The sequence below is a fragment of the Neofelis nebulosa genome, chromosome X (assembly GCF_028018385.1).
Source record: "Neofelis nebulosa isolate mNeoNeb1 chromosome X, mNeoNeb1.pri, whole genome shotgun sequence".
Lineage (NCBI taxonomy): Eukaryota > Metazoa > Chordata > Mammalia > Carnivora > Felidae > Neofelis > Neofelis nebulosa.
The window spans coordinates 47,061,459-47,084,491 of NC_080800.1; the positions used below are offsets into that span (position 1 = coordinate 47,061,459).

At 40.5% G+C, this 23,033-nt stretch overlaps 1 long non-coding RNA gene across 1 annotated transcript in view; it reads left to right on the top strand.

Annotated features, from left to right (window-relative positions):
• LOC131501824 (uncharacterized) overlaps positions 1–23,033 on the top strand; it is a 181,528-nt gene that overhangs the window by 140,149 nt on the left and 18,346 nt on the right. The window lies entirely within an intron of this gene.

Below are 23,033 nucleotides of genomic sequence, written 5' to 3' on the forward strand. Positions count from 1 at the left end.
TCACAGACCACGAGATCATGACCTGAGCTGAAGTTGGACATTTAACCAACTAAGCCACCCGGGTGCCCCCAGAAAAAAAAGACTTTAAAGGAAACACTGAAACAAGAGACAAAAAAGGACACATATAATCATAAGCGGGGGGGGGGGGGGGGGCAATTGAACACAAAGATGTAATAATCGTAAATATTTATGAACCATATGGGAGTATCCATATGTAAAACAGTTAATAACAAATATAAAGGAACAAATCAATAGTAATACAATAATAGTAGAAGACTTTAGCACCCCACTTGCATCAATGGACAGATTATCCAAACAGAAACTCAACAAGGAAACAGGGGCTTTGAATGAAACATTGGACCAGATGTATTTAACAGATATATTTTAAACAGTACATCCTAAAACAGCAGAATATACATTCTTTTCAAGTGCACCAGGAACATCTCCAGAATAGATCACATAATTAGGCCACGAAACAAGTCTCAACAAACACAAGAAGATTAAGGCATATCATCCATATTTTCTGACCACAGTGCTATGAAACTAGAAATCAACCACAAGAAAAAAATCTGGAAAAACCACAAATACATAGAGGTTAAATAACATGCTACTAAGCAATGAATGGGTCAATCAAGAAATCAAAAGTTACATGGAGACAAATGAAAATGAAAACATAATGGTCCCAAATAATTGAGATGCAGCGAAAGCAATTCTAGGAGTAAAGTTTATAGCTAAACAGACCTCAAGAATGAAAAAAAAAACAAACCCTCAAACAATCTAACTTTACAGCTAAAGGAGCTAGAAAAAGGAGAACAAAAAAAATAGTAAAATAATAAAGATTAGACTAGAAAGAATAAAATAAAATAGCTGATGGGGATAAAGGAATACACTTGTGATGAACACTGGGCGTTATTGAAGTGTTGAGCCACTAAATTGTACACCTGAAGCTAATATTACACTACATGTTAACTAGCTGGAATTTAAATCAAAACTTTAAAAAAATTAAATTTAAAACTTCTTTAAAAAATATGTAAGAATGGAAACCTGTGCACAGTTTACTATCTACACTAACAAGAGTTTATATTTCACTGGCTTCATCAACATAACTACACTAATCCAGGAAACTTTTGCCTAAAAAGATAAAGATTGCAAGTAACTTACTTGTTTATCATAGGAATTACCTTGAAGACCCATCAACTCTTCAATAAAAATTCCCAAATGACATTTTTCAAACCCATGAGTTTTTTAACTGTTTATCTTAAAATTCTTGACTTAATATGTCCAGCAAACCCAAACCATTCTATCACAATTCTTACTCGATGCTAATTACACCCTCCTCCTATATTGCAAGATCTGCTTTACACCAGCCTTCAAGACCTGTGTGAGTATCTCTCCTGCCTGCCACCTCTGAGACTCCACTAAGGCTCTGCCCAGGAAATGATCTCCCTGATAGTGTCATGCAACAAAGTCAGCTTTCCTTACAAGTAGTTTGACTGATATTTGGGGATTACAGTATGTGAAGAACATAGTCACCACTGCTGTACACCATGGGACAGTGGACTAGGCCTAAATCTTAAGATCAATATATATGGATATTTCTGAACCATTCACTGGCTGAATGATCACAGGTACACACAGAGAAATCAGTTACCAATCTAGAGGTTTAAATGTACGGAAACACAAGCAAAAAAGTAAACAAGTGTGAATATATTTATTGTAAGGAAGCAAATTCATTGCAAGCATAACAGAAAACCCAGAAGCAGAGAAGAAAATGATTAATCAAAGCATGTATGAAATAGGTATTAAGTTCCTTAATGTCTATTTCTGTCACAGCCATCTTTCTTTTTTTTTTTTAAGGAAATTAATGATATTTCTTTTAATTTTTATTTTTGAGAGCTAGAGCATGAGCAGGGGAGGGGCAGAGAGATGGGGACAGAGGATCCAGAGCACTGACAGCAGCGAGCCCCATGTGGGGCTTAAACTCAGGAACCGTGAGATCATGACCTGAGCCAAAGTCCCACACTCAATCAGCTGAGCCACCCAAGCACCCCTGTCAGAGCCATCTTTCTGAGACACATTCTCCCCTAAGCATAACATGGGGCTGTCTGTCCCCAAAGTTTCTGGATGCATAAGAAATATTGGCCGGGAGGAAAAAGCACTCTTTAAGCCCCCTTTCTCACCCTCAGGAGACCGTGTGTTTCCTGGTCTAGACAGTACCAGAGGAAAAACCTCAAACACATTGCACATGCCTAAGTCATTGTGCATGCCTATTGGAGCCATGGCCACTGCTGCTGATACCCATTGCTGTGCATGTCCCTTTGCAGTATATGCACCTTGCTGCTCTAGTTTACCGAGCAGAGCTGAGGCAGAGGCGATCGTGTTCCTTCCATCTTGATTCTAACCAAAGATTCAACTGGTAGGTCCACAGTTCAGTACTTCCAGGAGATTAAGTGTGAGTGAGTACGAGGAGGGAGCCTGCAGGCCTCAGGCTGGTCAGAGTAGCATGGTCTGTGCTCTTCCTCCAAGGAAGAGGATCCTCAAGATCTTTGTCCTTCTCCTCACAAGCATCACAGCCACCAAGGCCCTTACCGTTGTGGTGGGGCAGGGACAGGGGAGGATGGTGGGCTGCAGAGAAGGGGTCAGATGAATACATAGCGAGTTTTGATGTTATTTGAGGTATCTGAGTCCTGGAAACACCTGGAACTGTCAGCAGAGAAAGCGCAGAGGCCAGAGTCCTCAGTGGGACCCTGGGTGGGAAGCGGGCCAGGCGGTATAGAAAAGGTCTGGAAATGGGGAACGCTGTGGGGTTATAACTGTGTCATCAAGGTTTGTAGTTCACTGTGCAAGGTGTCAAGGGAAGAGCGGGCTCACTAGTCAGTATCGCAACTAGACACCTGAGCCCTTGTAGTGCGAAGACGGCCATAGGCAATACACAAAAGATTGTGCTTTCTATGTTCCAACAAAACATTTAAGGAAGAAAAATGGGCCTAGTACAATCAAAAAGAATGAAATATTGCCATTCGCAACTACGTGGATGGAACTAGAGGGTATTATGCTAAGCGAAATTAGTCAGAGAAAGACAAATATCATATGACTTCATTCATATGAGGACTTTAAGAAACAAAACAGATGAACATAAGGGAAGGCAAACAAAAATAATATAAAACAGGGAGGGGGACAAAAACATAAGAGACTCTTAAATATGGAGAACAGAGGGTTGCTGGAGGGGTTGTGGGAGGGTGGATGGGCTAAATGGGTAAGGGGCATTAAGAAATCCTGAAATCATGTTTGCACTATATGCTAACTAATTTGGATGTAAATTTAAAAAAATAAAATTTAATTTAAAAAAAGAAAGAAAAATGGGCCTAGTAAATGTGAGTGTGACAAAAGTAATAGTGACTCAAGTTTGAACTTTCAGCGGTATTTTCCCAAATGTCTTCATCATGAGGAATCCAAATGTGAAACCAATCCTCACCTTGTACCTATGCTTAAGGCTATCTTACTGTCAGCTTGGCTAATGTAAATGGTCTTTCAAATCCCTATGTTTGGTGTTACTACAAGCCATATACACATATTCTTACCCTGGGATGATTTTGGAAGTATTTGCTAAATAAATAAATAAAACATTTAGCCATGGTACTGGTATAGCTATCCTCTTAAATACAGTTTCCAAATACCAATATTCTACTTTCATTTTTAAATTTCATTTATTTATTTTGATGGGGGGGGAGGGGCCAAGAAAGAGGGAGAGAGAAAATTCCAAGCAGTCTCCATCCACACTGTCAGCACAGTGCAGGGCTTGATCTCATTAATGGTGAGATCATGACCTGAGCTGAAATCAAGAGTCAGATGCTTAACCAACTGAGCCACCCAGGTGCACCATCAATATTGTTCTTTCAGTGTGAAATATGAGTGGGTGTGTAAGATCAGGGTCCAAATCTAAACAAATAGGAGATAATCAAGAGTCTTTCCAGCCTATTGAAACTGGCTATGAGTACTTTAATATTTGGTGTTTTCCATTGCCAGAAATTTATTTCTCTGAAAATTTTGTTGAATTACTATGGATACAGTGATAAATTTCCCCATGCTGATGAAGGGAAGGCAACACTGATTAAGAAAAATTCCCTTCTGGCTTCGCCTGTGGAAATACACCCTATGGCTTTTTTTCATGCTTATCAACAACAGAATACACACATCCATCTCAGCATAGTTTCAAATAACCAAAGTCCTTATGAGTACATCCTCTTGGAGTAGCCACTCTGTGGGAAGAGTAACTTCCTTTAAAAAACAGTATATAGTATCGTGTTTGATAAATGGCTTTAGCTTATTTATAATTTCATATATAAATGTAGAATGTAGAGGCACCTGAGTGGCTCAGTCGGTTAAGCATCCAACTTTGGCTCAGGTCATGATTTCACAGTTTGTGGGTTCAAACCCCGTGTCAGGCTCTGTGCTGACAGCTCGGAGCCTGGAGCCTGCTTTGTATTCTGTGTCTCCCTCTCTCTCTGCTCTGCACCCTGCTCTCTCTCTCTCTCTCTCTCTCTGTCTCTGTCTCTCTCTCTCAAATAAATAAACATTTAAAAGTTTAAATGTAGAATGTGTATTTCTATTGTCAGCATGTAGTAACAACAAAACTTTTTATCTACACACGCACACACACACACACACACACACACACACACACACCCCTAGGCCCAGCAGACTATTGATGAGCGACCTCAAATAAGAGGAGCCATGAACTGAGAATCAGTATATTATACCTGATCAAGAGAAAGAAGTTAAAGAAGCATGTGTGGTTCGAGGTGAAGGGAAAGGGAAGAAGAAAGCAGGAGCCGTATGTGTGCATTATGCATTATGACATACGCAGGAGGAAAGAAAACATTAGAAAAGAATCTCACAGCTTTCTGAAAATTGCCTGAAAATGTGAAGAGATTACAGTGTGCAGCTTCATGCAGTAATGCACTTTAGGATTTAATTGGTGCTCTTGAAAAATGCTGTCCTTACTAAATCAGAGGAAAATGTTTACTTTTAACTACAAAAATGTACATTGTTTCACTATTTTAATTTGTTCTTCTTAAAACACTGTTGTGTGGCCTTCTCAGCCATTGCATCAGTAGTGAACTCAACTTTTTACAGTACGTGCAGAGTGCCAAGCCAACATACCTTGGCTGTAAGTAATGCAGGGCTAGACTTTCCCACATTCAGCTGTTTCTGGATTGTATCTCTTGTCTATCTCTAGACCCTACCTGAAGGGCAGTGACCAAAGGGACAGCTCCAGGTTCTTATCCCTTCTAACTTTGTGAGACAACCAACATCCCCGCAAAATACCTCTAATGATATTGTCACTCTGAAAGCCATCCACTCCAGTTTCTATGCTGTGATTAATCTATACACAAAAAGTTAAAAGTCATGGTTTATTAACTTGCCTAGATAATTTCCAACTGTGCTTAATGATAGTGAATGGCCGACCAACCCAGAGCTGTGTAGCATTATGACAATAGCTCCATTTATTGACTTCTTCAATAATAACAGAAGTTATTGGGGCACCTGGGTGGCTCAGTAGGTTAAGCATCCGACTTTGGCTCAGGTCATGATCTCATGGTTCGTGAGTTCAAGCCCCATGTTAGGCTCTGTGCTGACAGCTTAGACTCTGGAGCGTGCTTCAGATTCTGTGTCTCCCTCTCTCTCTCTCTCTCTCTGCCCCTTCCCCAACTCACACTCCTGTCTCTCTCTCTCTCTCTCTCTCTCTCTCTCTTTCAAAAATAAATAAACATTAAAAATTGAAATAATAGCAGAAGTTATCACAAAAACTCCTATTTATATGGTGTGTACTATTAGCCACTTGTTTCTCCTAGGTTCTATACATTTATAACCTTATTTAATCCTCCCCACAAAAGGTGGCTCAGAGTATACCCAAAACATATCTGACTCCAGTAAGTAGCAGATGGGGATTCAAGTTCTAAGTTAGAAGCCCTTGCTCTTTCTCAAAGTAAATACTTCTGAAAACGTTGGCCAGGAAAACTGATGATGCACATGATGACTACCATGGTACTCTCATGTTTTCATAAAAATTTATAGTAATATATTTTTTTCATTGTTTGACATAAAAGACTTTGTTCTTCTCTTAAAGGGAAGGTTTCCCAAAATGTGGCACACAGACATCACATGGTGCCCAGATGAAATCATTTATACAAAAACAAACATTTGAAAAATTTTAATAATAATATACTTATTTCATTGTGATATAAAAAATATAACTGGAAGGGCGCCTGGGCGGCTCAGTCAGTTGAGCGTCTGACTTCGGCTCGGGTCATGATCTCACAGTTCATGGGTTCGAGCCCCGCATTGGGCTCTGTGCTGACAGTGCAGAGCCTGGAGCCTGCTTTGGATTCTGGGTCTCCCTCTCTCTCTGCCCCTCTCCCGCTCATTCTCTCTCTCTCTCTCTCTCTCTCTCTCTCTGTCAAAAACAAACGTTAAAAAAATTTTTTTTAATATAACTGGGATATTAAAGTCATTTACAACAGTTTGTAAGGAGAAAGAAAGAATAACTGATATCACAATCCTCATGGAAAATGTCACAACGTCTCTTGCAAAACTTTTGAAATTTCATTAAAAGTTATTTAAAGGCAGGGAGGGAAAAGCACAAATCTCCTTTTCCCTCCATCAGCCTAACAATCACCACATCTCAAAAGCACCTCCAGAGGCCTGGCTCTAGCTTTATACCCTTATCACTTTACATAATACAAGAATTACATCTCTGAGCCCCCATGTGCATTCTCACACCCCCAGAAATACTTCTGAGGACTTCTGGGCAACTAAGAGTCCTAATCAGAATTCACCCTGCCTAGAGAATGGCAGGGGAGTACAAGCAACAGTTTTTCCCCCTCTTACAGAAGGTTAAAATATTTCCTGGTCAAAAAGGTCTGAAAATCTAGGGTTCAAATTGAACATGAGACTAAAGGTAGGTGTCCCGATTTGCCACAAAATATGTGAGAAGTGCATAAGTTCTGGAACTGGATAAATGAGGGCCTTGATAAAAAAAAAAAAAAAAAAAAAACACCAAAAGAAACCAGGGGAACTGACTGAGGCAAATAGACTTGTTGATTTGGGTCCTACCTACTCTGTCCCCTTATAGGATGTGGCATGAAGTAGCCATGGGTTTTAATCCTGCCTCTGACACACACTGAGTGTGTGATGATACAAAAGATATTTGCATCCTTTGGGACTGTTTCCTCAGTTCTAAAATAGAAATTATAATATTTACACTAGATGATTGTTATGACGATTCAAGGAGTTGATGTATATGAAGTGGGCATTACATTGCAAATGGGTATGGCCCATTATATTCTTTTTTTCATTTACATTTAAATAGTTTTTATTTCATTTACCATTACATTTACATCTCTAGCAAGTGATGTTGATTCTGAATTTCAAGTAGGGATGTGAGACTAACTTTTTAAATGGTTTGAGTTTAGAAACTTAACTAGAAGTAAGTTTGTAAATAACTGAGGACTGACAGCGTTGCTCTAAGTCGTGGTATAGGCTTAAAACTGTATCCCTTGCTGTGTGTGATGCCAAAAAAGTAAAAATTCTCCTCATGCAGCCCGCACAACTCAACACCAGAGTCTGTCAAATGGTCAGGCAGTCTTCAAGTTACAATGCAGAGGCAAACAGGACCACATAGTTAACTCCCCAGCTATTATTTTGGCTTGTTGCATTTCTATAGATTCAGCCAATCAGATGACAATGAGCTCAAATGGTTTCACACATTTTATCACTTAAAAGACACAGCAAAAGCAAGATCAGCTTGGTGTCAGCTCCCTGAAACCTTAGTCCTGCAGGGACTGAGACTGAATAGAAGGTGTTCAGCGACAGACACTACAGGTGGTGGGGTCTCTCTGCCAGTGGGGACTCCACATCTGCACCCTAAGGCAGTGAGCATTTTCTGTCCAGAGCTGTACTCTCAGGTGGAGCAAGGAGCACATCCTGTACTCAACTGAAAAGAGATGGATAAGGAACGACCTTGTGTCAGCCTCCAGCTACAGAGGGAGGCAGGTGAGAAACTATCTGGTGGAAGTCCCTCATCAGGCTGCTTGCTTATCTTCCCCTGCTCCAAGAGGAATCACAAAGTGTTCTTCCAAGAGTCAGGTGTTTACAATATAGCTTTACCTACACAGCCTACATGGGACACACAAAATCACAAGGGCACCAAGGCAGACATGGTCCCCTACACAGTCTGTAACTAAAAAAGTCATACGCATGGTGCCTGCAAATGTAATATCTCTAATACTGACTCCTAAATGCTAGAGATGCTTCTATTGTCAGGATCATCACAAAAGATTAATTAATTCAATACACATGCACAGATTCTCACCATGTTTCAGGAACTATGTGGGATGCTGGAAATGAAAAGACCAATGTACTTGTTATGGGGGATACCAAACTGGTGGGGCAGATACACACATAAACAGAAAATCAGTTGAAATGCAAAGGAGAAATACAGGGAAGGGACCCAGCAGAAAAAAAATAAAAACGTTGAGAAAAGTGGCCAGGAAGTAGGAGGAAAACTAGGAGAGGAGATTCATTACCAGAGTGAAGGAGCTCACCTGAATTCCCACATTCACTGGTCACTGGGTTTATATACTTGATTCTGGTGATATAAGACTGGGCGACATCTATGCCTTACACTCAAAACTAAAATTGGCCTCTCACTTAAAAACTAAATATAATTGACCCTTGAACAATGCAGGGGTTAAGGGCACCAACCCCTTTGCACAATTGAAAATCCATGCATAACTTTTGACTCCCCAAAAGCTTAACTACTAATAGACTACTTTTGACCAGAATTCTTATTGATAACATAAACAGTTGATTAACACTTATTTTGTATGAAACCATAAAACAGACTCTTAGATAACAAACAGGGTTGCTGGAGGGGAGGTTGGGGTGCAATGGGTTACATAGGTGATGGCTATTAAGGAAGGCACTTGTTATGATGAGCACTAGGTGTTATATGTAAGGGATGAATCACTAAAGTCTACTCCTGAAACTAATATGAAACTATATGTTAACAACTGGAATTTAAATAAAAACTTGAAACTAAAAAAAAAAAAAAAAACTTACCTCATATGTATTATGTATTGTATTCTGAGAATAAAGTAATCTAGAGAAAAGAAAATGTTATATAAAGAATCATGAGGGGCGCCTGAGTGGCCCAGTCTGTTAAGCATCCGACTCTTGGTTTCAGTTCAGGTCATGATCTCACGGTTTGTGGGTTTGATACCCAGGTCAGACTCTGTGCTGACATCTCAGATCCTGGAGCCTGCTTCAGATTCTATGTCTCCCTCTCTCTCTGTCCCTTCCCCTCTTGCACGTGCTGTCATGCTCTCTCTCTCTCTCTCTCTCTCTGTCTCAATAAATAAGTAAACATTTTTAAAAAAAGAATCATGAGAAAGAGAAAATACATTTACAGTACTGTACTATTTCACCAAAATCTGCATATAAGTGGACATGCATAGTTCAAACCCGTGTTGTTCAAGGGTCAACTGCAATCAGAATGGCCCCTTTTTATTAAAAAACGTATCTATCCGCTCAGGTATTCCCATTTGATTGAGGAGATAACTAAGGATGAAAGAAGATCAATATCTTACTCAAGGTCAACACATTGGTCCCTTGAATTTCTTTGGTCAGTATTGTACAGTTTTCACCATACAGTCTTTCACCTCCTTGGTTCAATTTACTCCTAAGTATTTTATTCTTTTTGAGGCTAGTGTGAATGGGATAAATATAGTTTTAGATAATAAAGTTTTCTTTATTTCCTTATCAAATGTTTCTATTAGTGTATACAAATGAAACTGATTTCTGCATGTTTATTTTATATCCTTCTACTTTACTGAAATCATTAAGGAGTTCCAATGAAATATCATATCATACCTGTTTGGATAGCTAGTTCCAAAAAAATAGTAAAAACTTAACAGGTGTTGCGGAGGATGTGGTGAAACTGGAACTCTTATACACTTTGGTCAGAATATAGCATGGCACAGCCATATGGAAAACAGTGTGGATTTTTCATAAAAATTAGAAACAGAACTACTGTATGATCTACCAATCTTAGAGTATATTTCCAAAAGAATAAAATCAAAATCCCAAAGATATACCAGAAACCCCATGTTCATTGCATCATTATTCACAAGAGCCAAGATAGGAAACAACCAGGGGTGCCTGAGTGGCTCAGTCAGTTAAGCGTCCAGCTCTTGGTTTCAGCTCAGGTCACCATCTCATGGTTCCTGAGTTCAAGCCCCGCATCATGCCCTGTGCTGACAGCACGGAGTCTGCTTGGGATTCTCTCTCTCCCTCTCTCTCTCTCTGCCCCTCCCCTGGTTGCTCGCTCTCTCTCTCTCTCTCTCTCTCTCCAAATGAATAAACTTAAAAACATTTTTTAAAAGATAAGAAACAACCCAAATGTCCATTGACAGATAAATGGATAAAGAAAATGTGATGTACTGGCGTGCCTGGGTGGCTCAGTTGGTTGAGGTTCCGACTTTGGCTCAGGTCATGATCTCATGGCTTGAAGGCTCGTGAGTTTGAGCCCCATGTCGGGCTCTGTGCTGACACTTCAGAGCCTAGAGCCTGCTTCAGATTCTGTGTCTCCCTCTCTCTCTGCCCCTCCCCCCACTTGCACTCTGTCTCTCTCTCAAAAATAAATAAACATTAAAAAAAATTTTAATATGATGTGTACATACAATGAGATACTATCCAGCCGTTAAAAAAGAAGGAAACCTTGACATTTGTGACAACATGAATGAACCTAGGACATAATGCTAAGTGAAATAAGCCAATCACAGAAGGACAAATACCACATGATTCCACTTATATAAACTATTGAAAATAGACAAATTCATAGAGGCAGAAAATAGAATGATGGTTACCAGAAGCTAAGGAAGGTGGAAATGGGGAATTGTTTTTTAATATGTATAAGCTTTCTGTTATGCAAGATGAGTAAGCTCTAGAGATCTTCTGTGCAACAAAGCATGTATAGTTAACAATGCAGTATTGTGTACTTTAAAATATGTTCGGGGTCTCCCGGATTGCTCAGTCGATTAAGCTTTCCAACTCTTGATTTCATATCAGGTCATGGGATCAAGCCCCATGTCAGGCTCCATGCTGGGTGTGGAGCCTGCTTAAGATTCTCTCTGTTTGTCTTTCTTTCTTTCTTTCTTTCTTTCTTTCTTTCTTTCTTTCTTTCTCTCCCTCTGCCCCACTCCCCCATTTGCACGCACATGCTCTCTCCCTCTCAAATAGAATAATAATAATAAAATGTATTAAAAATTAAATAAAATAGGGGCGCCTGGGTGGCGCAGTCGGTTAAGCGTCCGACTTCAGCCAGGTCACGATCTCGCGGTCCGTGAGTTCGAGCCCCGCATCAGGCTCTGGGCTGATGGCTCGGAGCCTGGAGCCTGTTTCCGATTCTGTGTCTCCCTCTCTCTCTGCCCCTCTCCCGCCCGTTCATGCTCTGTCTCTCTCTGTCCCAAAAATAAATAAAAAACATTAAAAAAAAAAATTAAATAAAATAAATTATGTTCACAGAATAGATCTCAAAGGTTTTTATCCAAAATACACACACACACACACACACACACACACACACACACATAAGAGAACACAATAAAATTTTTGGATGTGATGGATATGTTTACTATCTTTGTTGTGGTGATGGTATCATGTGTGTATGCACATGCACAAACTCTTCTAAATGTATACACTAAATACATGCAATTTTTAAATATCTTCTATAACTCAATAAATCTTTTTGTAAATTCCAGTATAGTTAACATATGGTGTTCTATTAGTTTCAGTATAGTGATTCATCAATTCTATACACGACTCAGTGCTCATCATAAGTGTACTCTTTAATCCTTATCACCTAGTTCACCCATCTCCCCATCATTGGTTACCATCAGTGTGTTCTCTATAGTTAAGAGCCTGTTTATTGAGGGGCACCTGGGTGGCTCAGTCAGTTGGGCGTCCAACTTCAGCTCAGATCATTATCTCAAGGTCCATGAGTTCGAGCCCCACATCAGGCTCTGTACTGACAACTCAGAGCCTGAAGCCTGCTTCAGATTCTATGTCTCCCTCTCTCTCTGAACCTCCCCCGTTCATGCTCGCTCTCTCTCTCTCTCTCTCTCAAAAATAAATAAGCATTTAAAAAAAAAGGAGAACTTCTCAAAGATGCTTCTACCCAGCCTTTATTCCTTCTCTCTTCTTCACTGGAGTTCAAACCAGAATCCTATTCCGAAGGCTCTCCCAGCTTCTTCCGAATGCCCACTTTCTCTCAAAGTTGTTTCCCCTAATAAATTTCTTGCACGTTGAATTCTGTTTTAACATCTGCTCCTTGAAGGCTCTGGACTAACACAAGTGGCATGTGTAAGATACCTTGACCCGAAAACAACACAGGGGCTTTGTGTTCTTTCTGATGTTAACACTTTTCTCTACAGGGGCCAAACTTTATTTAGTGAGTGTTGCCTAAAGCTTTCTAGGCCTGCATAGAGTTTTAAAAGTATACTAACCCATGAATGGAATTAGTCTGTTTCATTCAATCAAACCTTATGGATGTTTATTTCAGTTATTTTCAATTGTGCACCATTTCAAATATAACCAGGGTAAATTCCTATGTTCAGAAACCTTTGTACATCTGTTGAATCATTTGACTAGAAAATATTTTAAAACAGGGGCACCTGGGTGGCTTAGTCAGTTGAGCATTCGACTCTTGATTTTGACCCAGGTCATGATCTCACAGTCATGAGATCGAGCCTCACATTGGGCTCAATGCAGAGGGGAGCATGGAGCCTACTTGGGATTCTCTCTCTCTCCCTCTGTTTCTGCCCCACCCCCACTTATGTGTTCTCTCTCTCTCTCTCTCTCTCTCTGTCTCTCAAAATAGATAAATAAACCTAAAAAATGCATTTAAAAAAGAAAATGTATGGATCATGCAGAGTTTACACTGACGTCTTGATGTATATCCCTAACTGGCCTCCCAATTTCCAGAAATGTAGCACAGTAACTTATCTCTCATCTTCTCCAGTGTTATTTATTTACTTTTTACTTACTTAGTTCTGCTTTATAGTCTTTTCCAAGGGATAGAATTAAAAGGGAAGTAAAGCAGGGCTCAGCCTTTATACAAAAACCTTGTTCTGTGGATAATAATGTCCTCCCTTGTTAAAGAACTGTGCCTGAAGCTTTCCTGCACTTCAGACTTCCGAGAGTGAGTATGTCATGGAATCAAACATGACTTTGGCATGGTTACCACAACCAGTTGGTAAAATGCTCTGGTTAATTACACCTGTTCCTCCAGAAAAGGCCTCACAGTACAGATGTGTCTGCACCAATTCTAGCTTTGAGGAAAGGTGTATCTGAAGTAGAATCCCAGCTCCATCACTTAGTAACTGTATCTGTGAGTTTAGGCAAGCTGATGCAGCTCTGAGTGGCTCAGTTTCCAGTACATATCGAGGGGTAGGATGTGTGAGAGGCTTAGACAAATTTTAGCCCAGGTCAGACTTGAACGTGGCACCTAAAATTGCACTCATCTGTGAGGATGAGGCCCTGAGACCGAACCTTACTCCTTCTGCTATCCCCAGTACGGGTCATGTGAGGATTCAAACAGCCTAGTTACATCTGAAAGATACCATTAATGCCAGGCTTGTGGAAGTCACACATCCATGAGGAGAAGAAAGAATATGGAACTTCCATTTCCACCTTCTGACCGCTGGACCCCAAATCCTGGCTATGGGAAAAATCGCTGCATATATTAGACACTGATTCAGAGCATATACAGCCCCTTGGAGACGCTTGCCCCACTCCTACCTAGCTGCCACCTACCTGACACCATTACAGATTCTTCAAAAGGACATGCCACCATTCTATCAAGCCACCAGTTTCTGAATAGTGAGGAACATGATAAGACTAGTGAATTCCATGACCAAAATGAGTTTCTTCATCAGACCATGCTGCCTGGCATACAACAGTGGTAGATAAAGCATTATGTAAGTCCACCGATGATAGTTTTGGCAGAAGCACTGTACGCAAATTAATCTCCACAGTACTTGTTTATTCTAGTAAGAACAAAATGTTCCCCTTCCGTGATGGAAGAGGTCCAATAAAATCAACCTGCCACCAGCTAGTTGGCTGATAACCCGGGGGTTGGTGCCATTTACTGAGTCCATGCATAACTTTGTCCCCTGCCTCATGGCCAATTTGTTCAGAAGCCCATCGGACAATGAGAGGGGTGGCTGATAAAAGAGGCTAACTAATATCCATAGAACAGTTCATCTATTCATTTTATTTTTAAAACGTTCCACTGCTGAGGTTACCCTGTGTTGGGCATTCACTTACACAAGAAAAGGAAATAAATGGCATCCAAATTGGTAAGAGAGAAGTAAAACTTTCACTATTTGCAGATAACATGATACTATATATAGAAAACTCGAAAGACTCCACCAAAAATTTACTAGAACTGATAAATTACTTCAGTAAAGTTACAGAATACTAAATCAATGTACATAAATCTGTTGCATTTCTATACACTAACAATGAAAGAGCAGAAAGATAAATTAACAATCCAATTTACAACTGCATCAAAAACAATAAAATATCTAGGAATAGATTTAACCAGAGTGTTGAAAGACCAATACTCTGAAAACTATAAAACACTGATAAAAGAAATTGAAGATGACACCAAAAAAAATGGAAAAACATTCCATGTCATGGATTGGAAGAACAAATATTGTTAAAATGCCCATACTACCCAAAGCAATCTGCAGATTTAATACAATCACTACCAAAATACCAACAGCATTTTTCACAGAACTAAACAAGCAATCCTAAAATATATACAGAACAACAAAAGACCTTGAATAGCCAAAGCAAATCTTGAAAAAGAAAATCAAAAGTAGAGGTATCACAATTCCAGACTTCAAATTATATTACAAATCAGTAGTAGTCAAAACAATATGGTAGTACAACTATATGGACAATTAACTTGTGACAAAGCAGGAAAGAATACCCAATGGGAAAAGAACAGTCTTTTCAACAAATGATGTTGGGAAAACTGGACAGCAACCTGCAAAAGTAATAAACTGAACCACTTTATTACACCATACACAAAAATAAACTCAAAATGGATCAAAGACCTACATGTGAGACCTGAAACCATAAAAATCCTGGACGAGAACACAGGCAGTAACCTCTTTGACATTAGCCATAGCAACTTTTTTCTAGATATGTCTCCTGAGGCAAGGGAAACAAAAGCAAAAATGAACTATGGGGATTTCACCAGAATAAAAACCTTCTGCACAGCAAAGGAAGCAATCAATAAAACTATAAGCAACCTACGGAATGGGAGAAAATGTTTGCAAATGACATGTCTGATAAAAGGTTAGTATCCAGGGTGCCTGGATGGCTCAGTCAGTTGAGTGTCCGACTTCAGCTCAGGTCATGACTCACTGTTCATGAGTTTGAGCCCCACATCAGGCTCTCACTGACAGTGTGGAGCCTGCTTTGGATCCTCTGTCTCTCTTTCTCTCTCTGCCCCTCCCCAGCCTGCAAGCTCTCTCTCAAAAATGAATAAACTTTTTTTAAAAAAAGAGTTAGTATCCAAAATACATAAGGAACTTATAAAACTCAACACCCAAAACACGTATAATCCAATTTAAAAATGGGCAGAAAACATGAATAGATATACAACAGACACATGAAAAGATGTTCATCATCACTTACCATCAGGGAAATGCAAATGAAAATGACAATGAGATATCACTTCACACATGTCAGAATGGCTAAAATCGAAGACACAAGAAACAACAGGTGTTGGTGAGAATGTGGAGAAAAAGAACCCTTTTGCACTGTTAGTGGGGATGCAAACTGGTGCAGCCACTCTGTAAATCAGTATGGAGGTTCCTGAAAAAGTTAAAAATAGAACTACCTTATGATCCAGCAATCACACTACTGGGTATTTACCCAAAGAATACAACAATACTAATTCAAAGGGATACATGCACCCTTATGTTTATAACAGCATTATTTACAGTAGCCAAATTATAGTAAGCAGCCCAAGTGTCCATCGTTTGATGAATAGATAAAGAAGATGTGGTAGGTATATACAATGGACTATTACTCAGCCATCAAAAGGAATTAAATCTTTGCCATTTGCAATGACATGGATGGAACTAGAGAGTATAATGCTATGCAAAATAAGTCAGTCAGAGAAAGACAAATATATGATTTCACTCATATGGCAAATTTAAGAAACAAAACAGATGAATATAGGGGAAGGGAAGGAAAATATAAAATAAGATAAAAACAGAGAGGGAGGCAAGCCAGAAGAGACTCTTAAACACGGAACACAGACAGAATTCGCTGGCGGGGTGGCAGGTGGGGGTATGGGCTAAATGGGTGATGGGCATTAAGGAGGGCACTTTCTGGGATGAGCACTGGGCGTTGTATGTAAGTGATGAATCACTGAATTCTACTCCTGAAACCAATTCTACACTATATGTTAACTAACTTAATTTAAATTAAAAAAAGAAACAGATTCTCAATTATAGAGAACAAACTGATGGTTATCAGAGGTGGATGGGGGAATGGGTTAAATAGATGATGAGGATTAAGGACTGCACTCATCCTGAAGGGAATTGTTGAATAACTATATTGTACACCTAATATACTGTACTAATATAACACTGTATTAACTAACTGGAATTAAAAACTTAAAAAAATAGATTAGTAGTTACAAATAAAAAATTAAAAATTTTTTTTATTAAAATTAAAATAAAAATTGCCTGCTAGGCAGGTTAGAATCCTTGCTTTCTTTTTTTTAAATTTTTTTTTAACGTTTATTTATTTTTGAGACAGAGAGAGACAGAGCATGAACGGGGGAGGGTCAGAGAGAGAGGGAGACACAGAATCTGAAACAGGCTCCAGGCTCTGAGCGGTCAGCACAGAGCCTGATGCGGGGCTCGAACTCACGGGCCGCGAGATCATGACCTGAGCCGAAGTCGGCCGCTCAACCGACTGAGCCACCCAGGCGCCCCTAGAATCCTTGCTTTCTGTAAAACTGTTTCAGCACAGCTTGTGTGTATGCCTAAACACCAGTTTTGTTAGCTTTTGAACTATATATAAAGTGAATCATATAGCATGTCCTGTTTTGTATCTAGTTCCTTTCACTTAACATTTTATCTGTGTGGGGTTTAGTTCATTCCTTCTCATACCTATGTGGTATTCCATACTGTGAATCTAGCACAATTTACTTATGTATTTTTCTATTGGTAGGTATTTGAGTTGTTTCTAGTTTTTAGCTACTAGAAATAGAATTTGTATATGAGTATTATTGTAAGTCAAAGAATGTTCACCATTGCTAGTATAAGATCGCAAAAACTTAAATCATACACCACTTATCCATCTACAAAAAGAGTGGTTGAATAAACTCTGGCTATAATAAATAATGACACATTATCAAAACCATTTCAGAACATGTGAGCCACTGTTTGAATAAATTACACTAGTACTAACCAAGGGATGCTGTGAAGATGACACATGACTCTAATGACTGTAGATGTTCACAGTAACCAATGGGGCAGTGAGCTCCCTGAGCTCATCCTGGGGTTACCCATGGGTAGGGATGAGGATAAACAAAACAGGGCCTGTGACACACATGCCTGGTCACTACAGAGCACTGCAGAGACTTCAACTGGCCCATGATTCTGATTTCAGAGCTTCTCACCTGTCTGACTGTCCTGACCACTTCCAGAGAGGCAGACCCTGGCTGTACCTAAGGAGGTCCAAGTCAGGTCTTCTACAGCAACTCTAATCTGCTTCTCCTTCTCTTGGGCCAAATCTACTTTCTTATCACTTCAGATCCCCCTTCATTTAAGAGTGTCCTCTGTGTGCTAGGAATGCATTTCTGCCCATTGTGCAGATGAGGTGACCGAGACCCATGGAGGTCAGGAGCTGAGTCTGCAGCCCCACAGCAGGTCAGTGGGTGGGTATTTTTGGGTCATTCCTCATCCCATAGCCATATATCCCATCGAGCCATATGGAGCTTTTCTTCTGTTTCTTCCTCCAGGACTCTGTCTCCCCTAGACTAGCATCACGGGTGTGCCCCAGCTAGGACTTATAGACCCAGCATTCAGGCCGGAAGGGGACTGGGTGGAGGCAGAGATGGCAGCTGGTCAGAATCTGAATGGGGACTTGGGGCCTTTTCCTAAACCCCAGGCTCTGTTGGGGCTGTACCTAACGCCTTAGGATCAAGGCTGTACCTTCAGGAAAGGCCAAGCTGTAGACCAATTTCTCTTGGGGCTCAGGCTAAAAAGGCAACCTGTCTCATTAATAAAAGCCTAAAAAATCAACCTTTCAATGAGAAAAAGATTAAAAATATGAGAACTTACCCCTAACCACAGAAATGAGCTTCTTCTGGCAGGAAGAAGAGCAGGAGGAAAATGAAGGCCATCTGTAAAAGACTGAACAAAAGTGATGAAGACCAGGGTCCTCCAGGAAGAAGAGATAGAATTGGTCCTGGGCTTCCTTCAGCTGTCCACGTGCAGAGAAGAAGGCCCTGAGGGACACCCAGGACTGGGGCTCACACACCCAGACTCTCTCAAGTGTGAATGTTTAAGTCTATGTTTCTCCTCTGCCTTCACTGAGGCTTTCCTGGTCTTGGAGATGAGCCCTCCCCTGCTGGTAACAGTGGGTATCCTTGTAACATGGAGAGTCTATAGCTGTGCTGTGCCTCGTGACACCAAGACTTCATCATGAAACCAAGGCTTTAGTCAGCCTTCCCTGAATGAAAGTAAAAGGCCACTTTTAAGTCTAAGTCTAAGTCTAGCAGAAAGCTCAGTTTGGACCTGGACTAATTGTGAACCCCAGACACCCAGAACAAGAAGTGGAGAAGTTGTGATATGTGGTTGGTGACAGCCAAGCTAGTTGTGAGAGCTGAAGACAGAGAGCAGGAGCCACAGTGAAGTGAAGATACTGAGCCTAGGAGGCTCCTCAAAAAGTTAAAAATAGAATTACCCTATGACCCAGCAATTTCACTATTAGATACTTACCCAAAGGTACAGATTTGAAGGGGTACATGCACCTTAATAGCAGCATTATCAACAACAGCCAAATTATGGAAAGAGCTCAAATGTCCATTGACTGATGAAGGGATAAAGAAGATGTGGTATATATATACACACCACATATATATATGTGTATATATGTGTGTGTGTGTGTGTATATATATATATATATATATGGTGTATATATGCATACAGACAGTGGAATATTACTTAGCCACCAAAAAGAATGAAATCTTGCCATTTTCAACGACAATGGCTGGAGCTAGAATGTATTATGCTACATGAAATAAGTCAGTCAGAGAAAGACAAATACCATACGATTTCACTCATATGTGGAATTTAGGAAACAAAACAGATGAACATATGGGCAGTAGGGGAAGAAGAGAGAGGAAAACAAACCACTAGAGACTCTTAATAATAGAGAAAAAACTGAGGGTTGATGGAGGGAGTGGGTGGGAGATGGGCTAGATGGGTGATGGGTATTAAGGAGAGCACTTGGTGTGATGAGCAATGGTTGTTGTATATAAGTTGTCAATCACTAAATTCTACTCCTGAAACCAATATTGCACTGTATAATAACTTGAGAAAGAAAGCTGGTAAAAACAAAAAAAAAAAAACAAAAAAAAAAACAAAAAAAAAAGCAAGGGGCAGCCAGATGTCCAAGGCCAGATACTGCCCTTGCATGATTTTGGCTTCTGCAATCTTGCTTGCCTCTTGTGTCAGTCTGCAGCCACTATCCAGAAGCTTGACTGTACTAGCTCCACCCATCCTGGAAGCCCATATGTATAAAAGACCAGCAAAACCTGAGCCAGATGCCCAGCCTTTGGAGGTGACTCTGCTGGGCCAGCACTGGTGCAAAATGAAGAGTCTTTTCTGATTCCCCGATTTAGTTAGTAATAAACTAACTAAAATTTAAATTAAAAAAAGCTGAACTTCTTTAATTAAATAAAAGGGGGGTACCTGGGTGGCTCACTCGGTTAAGTGTCCAACTTTGGCTCAGTTCATGATTTCAAGGTTTGTGGGTTCGTGCCTCTCGTTGGGCTCTGTGCTGACAGCTTGGAGCCTGCTTCGAGTTCTGTGGCTTCCTCTCTCTCTGCCTCCCCCACTTGCACTCTGTATCTCTCAAAAAATAATAATAATAATAATAATAAGGGGCACCTGGGTGGCTCAGTTGGTTGAGTGTCTGACTTCAGCTCAGGTCATGATCTCATACTTTGTGAGTTCAAGTCCCACATCGGGCTCTGTGCTGACATCTCAGAGCCTGGAGCCTGCTTTGGATTCTGTCTCCCTCCTCTCTGCCCCTCCTTCACTCGCACACTGTCTCTCTCTCTCTCTCTCTCTCTCTCTCTCTCTCTCTCTTTCAAAAATAAATAAAAGTTAAACATTTTTTTTACTTACAAAAATAATAATAAACTTTTTAAAAATTAAAAAAAAAAGATAGCGAGCCTAGAAACAAGGATGAGGAGGGAGAAGAATATCAGGAAAGCTATTTTATATGAGTGAGAGAGAGAGAGATGTGGAGGTGGAGAGACAGAGAGATACAGAGAGAAAGAGAGACAGAGACAGAAAGGATTAAACCTAAAGCATTGCATTCCAAAGAAATCCTATTGTTACAGAAGAGGAAATAGCTATCAAGTAGGAAACACATTTTTTACTCTCATCTTGACATGAGGGATCAAATATCATAAGGTTTATTCAAATCCCTATGTCTTGGACAAGATCACAAAGTAGATTACAGTCCACGTGAAACTTTATATTTATTCTTATTTCTGGGATGTTAGTAATCATTGTTATTTACGAGAACAAAGTTGTGGGGGGCATTTTATATAGTGAAAAGATAAACATCTAAACCCTAACATAATTTGTATATAACTTAAAGATGCTCTAGTTTCCATGGATCAGGTATGAGAATGGTATTCATATCATTCCAAAAGAAAATACCTATGAATGAGGCCTGGAATCTGAAGTATCTCAGCTAAGGGCAAAAACAATAACATGCCTTTGTTCACCATTGTGGGGAGGAATGTCTGAATCCCACTGCAGGAAGCTTGTACCACCTGCCAGCCTCTAACAGGACTTCTGTCCTATGCCTGGTTTGAGGTTTTCTCTAGTCATTACTCAGATTATATCTTTCTTGTCCATTTCAGTCATTGCTCATATTTTCTGGTCTTCACTACAACACTGAAAACAACAAAACATTGGTGAGAGGAATTAAAGAAGACCTAAAAAATGCAACAGTATACTGTGTTCTTGAGTCAGAAGACCCAATCTTTTAAAGAGATCAATTATCCCCAAATTGATCTGTAAATTCAGTGAAATCCCCATCAAAACCCCATACATGTTTTATAGAAATTTACATGCTGATTCAAAAATACATATGGCATGCAAAGGACCTAGAATAGTCAAAACAACTTTGAAAAAGTAGAATAGTGTTGGAGAGCTAATCCTATCTGATTTCAAAACTACAATAATCAAGACATCGCTGTGCTAGCATCATACTAGCTGGATAGATCAAAGGAACATAATAGAGGCCAGAAGAGTCCCTATTATATACGGAAAACTGATTTTTGACAAAGGTGCAAAGGCAATTAAGTGGAGAATGAAAGGAACAGCTTTGAATCCAAATGACAGCCCTGCCTTAGTTTAAAGCTAGGTTCTCTTTTCTGCTTATTATGGATCTTTGATAAGAAATACAATTGCTGAGAAGTCTGTTTTGCTTGCTGTTTGCTACGAGCATTGTGAGACCTTTCCTGATTGTAACCCGCTGTGTAGTAGAATGGGCTGTAAAACTTCCTAAATGTAGTCTGATATGTAATGAAATGAGTGATTGTATACAAACTAACCGGCATTTCTCGCTTCTGTAAACCTGCTTGCTTAGCACATTCCTCACCTACCCCCTTCCCCCTTTCTTCCTCCCGCCACAAGTAAAAACCTCCCCTGTGCTATTTGTCTCTGTCTATAAAAACGCTATACCAACCCTAATCGTGGCCTCTTGCGTCACCGGCGACGAGTGCGCAGAGGACCAGGTTCGAACCTGCAATAAACGACCCTCGCCGCTTGGCTTTGACTTACCACTCTGGTGGTCTTTTGTGGGAGGTTTTGGAACTTCAGGCATTACATTTGGAGGCCCCAGCGAGATCTCCCCAGAGCCCACCAGACTTCTGGTCAACGGGTCGTATTTGATTCCGATCGGTAAGTAAGCCGGCTCTAACGTTCTTCCTTTTCTCTCTGATCTGTGTTTCTTCTCTGGAGAACCGGTTCTGTCTGGAAGCTGGTGTGACCCCGGCCGGGGTCAGTTGGAGACGTCCACTGACATCTGGGGGCCTTCTTGGCCCATCTGGGGGCCTTCTTGGCCCATCTGGGGACCTTCCTGGTCCATCAGTGGACCTTCCTGGTCCATCGGGGGCCTTTTTGGCCCATCAGGATTCTTTTCTGTGGGCTGCTTACGCCCAACGCGCCTGCGAGCTAAATACTTTCATTTTCTCTATGAACTTCCAGAGTGCTAAGAAATATCTCTAGGCGTCTAAAAGAAAAAAAACCATCTAGGCATGCCAATTGTTACCCGTATTTTGATGTGATGTGTGTCTGTGTGTCTGTCTGTTAAATCGACTGGAATGATTGTTGGGAGTCAGGGGCACGCGCCTGACTTACCCTATGTGTAGTTCCACGACATAAGCTACGGGATTCGAGTGGGCTCTAACCCGATTTCCGCGGTGATCCTCATACGGCTTAAGGCGGTCAAAATTTATCTTGATCCAAGCAGGGGTTTATACCTGCCCGCCCATGCTAAGAGGCACCTAAGTTCCCGCGAGGGACGCGGACGGGCGAGTACGCGAGTGCTTCTATGTCAGTCTAAATGTATTGTCACCCCTGGGCCCTTGTAATAACCGCCGTCCTAGCCATAACCCTTTCTGTTGGGCT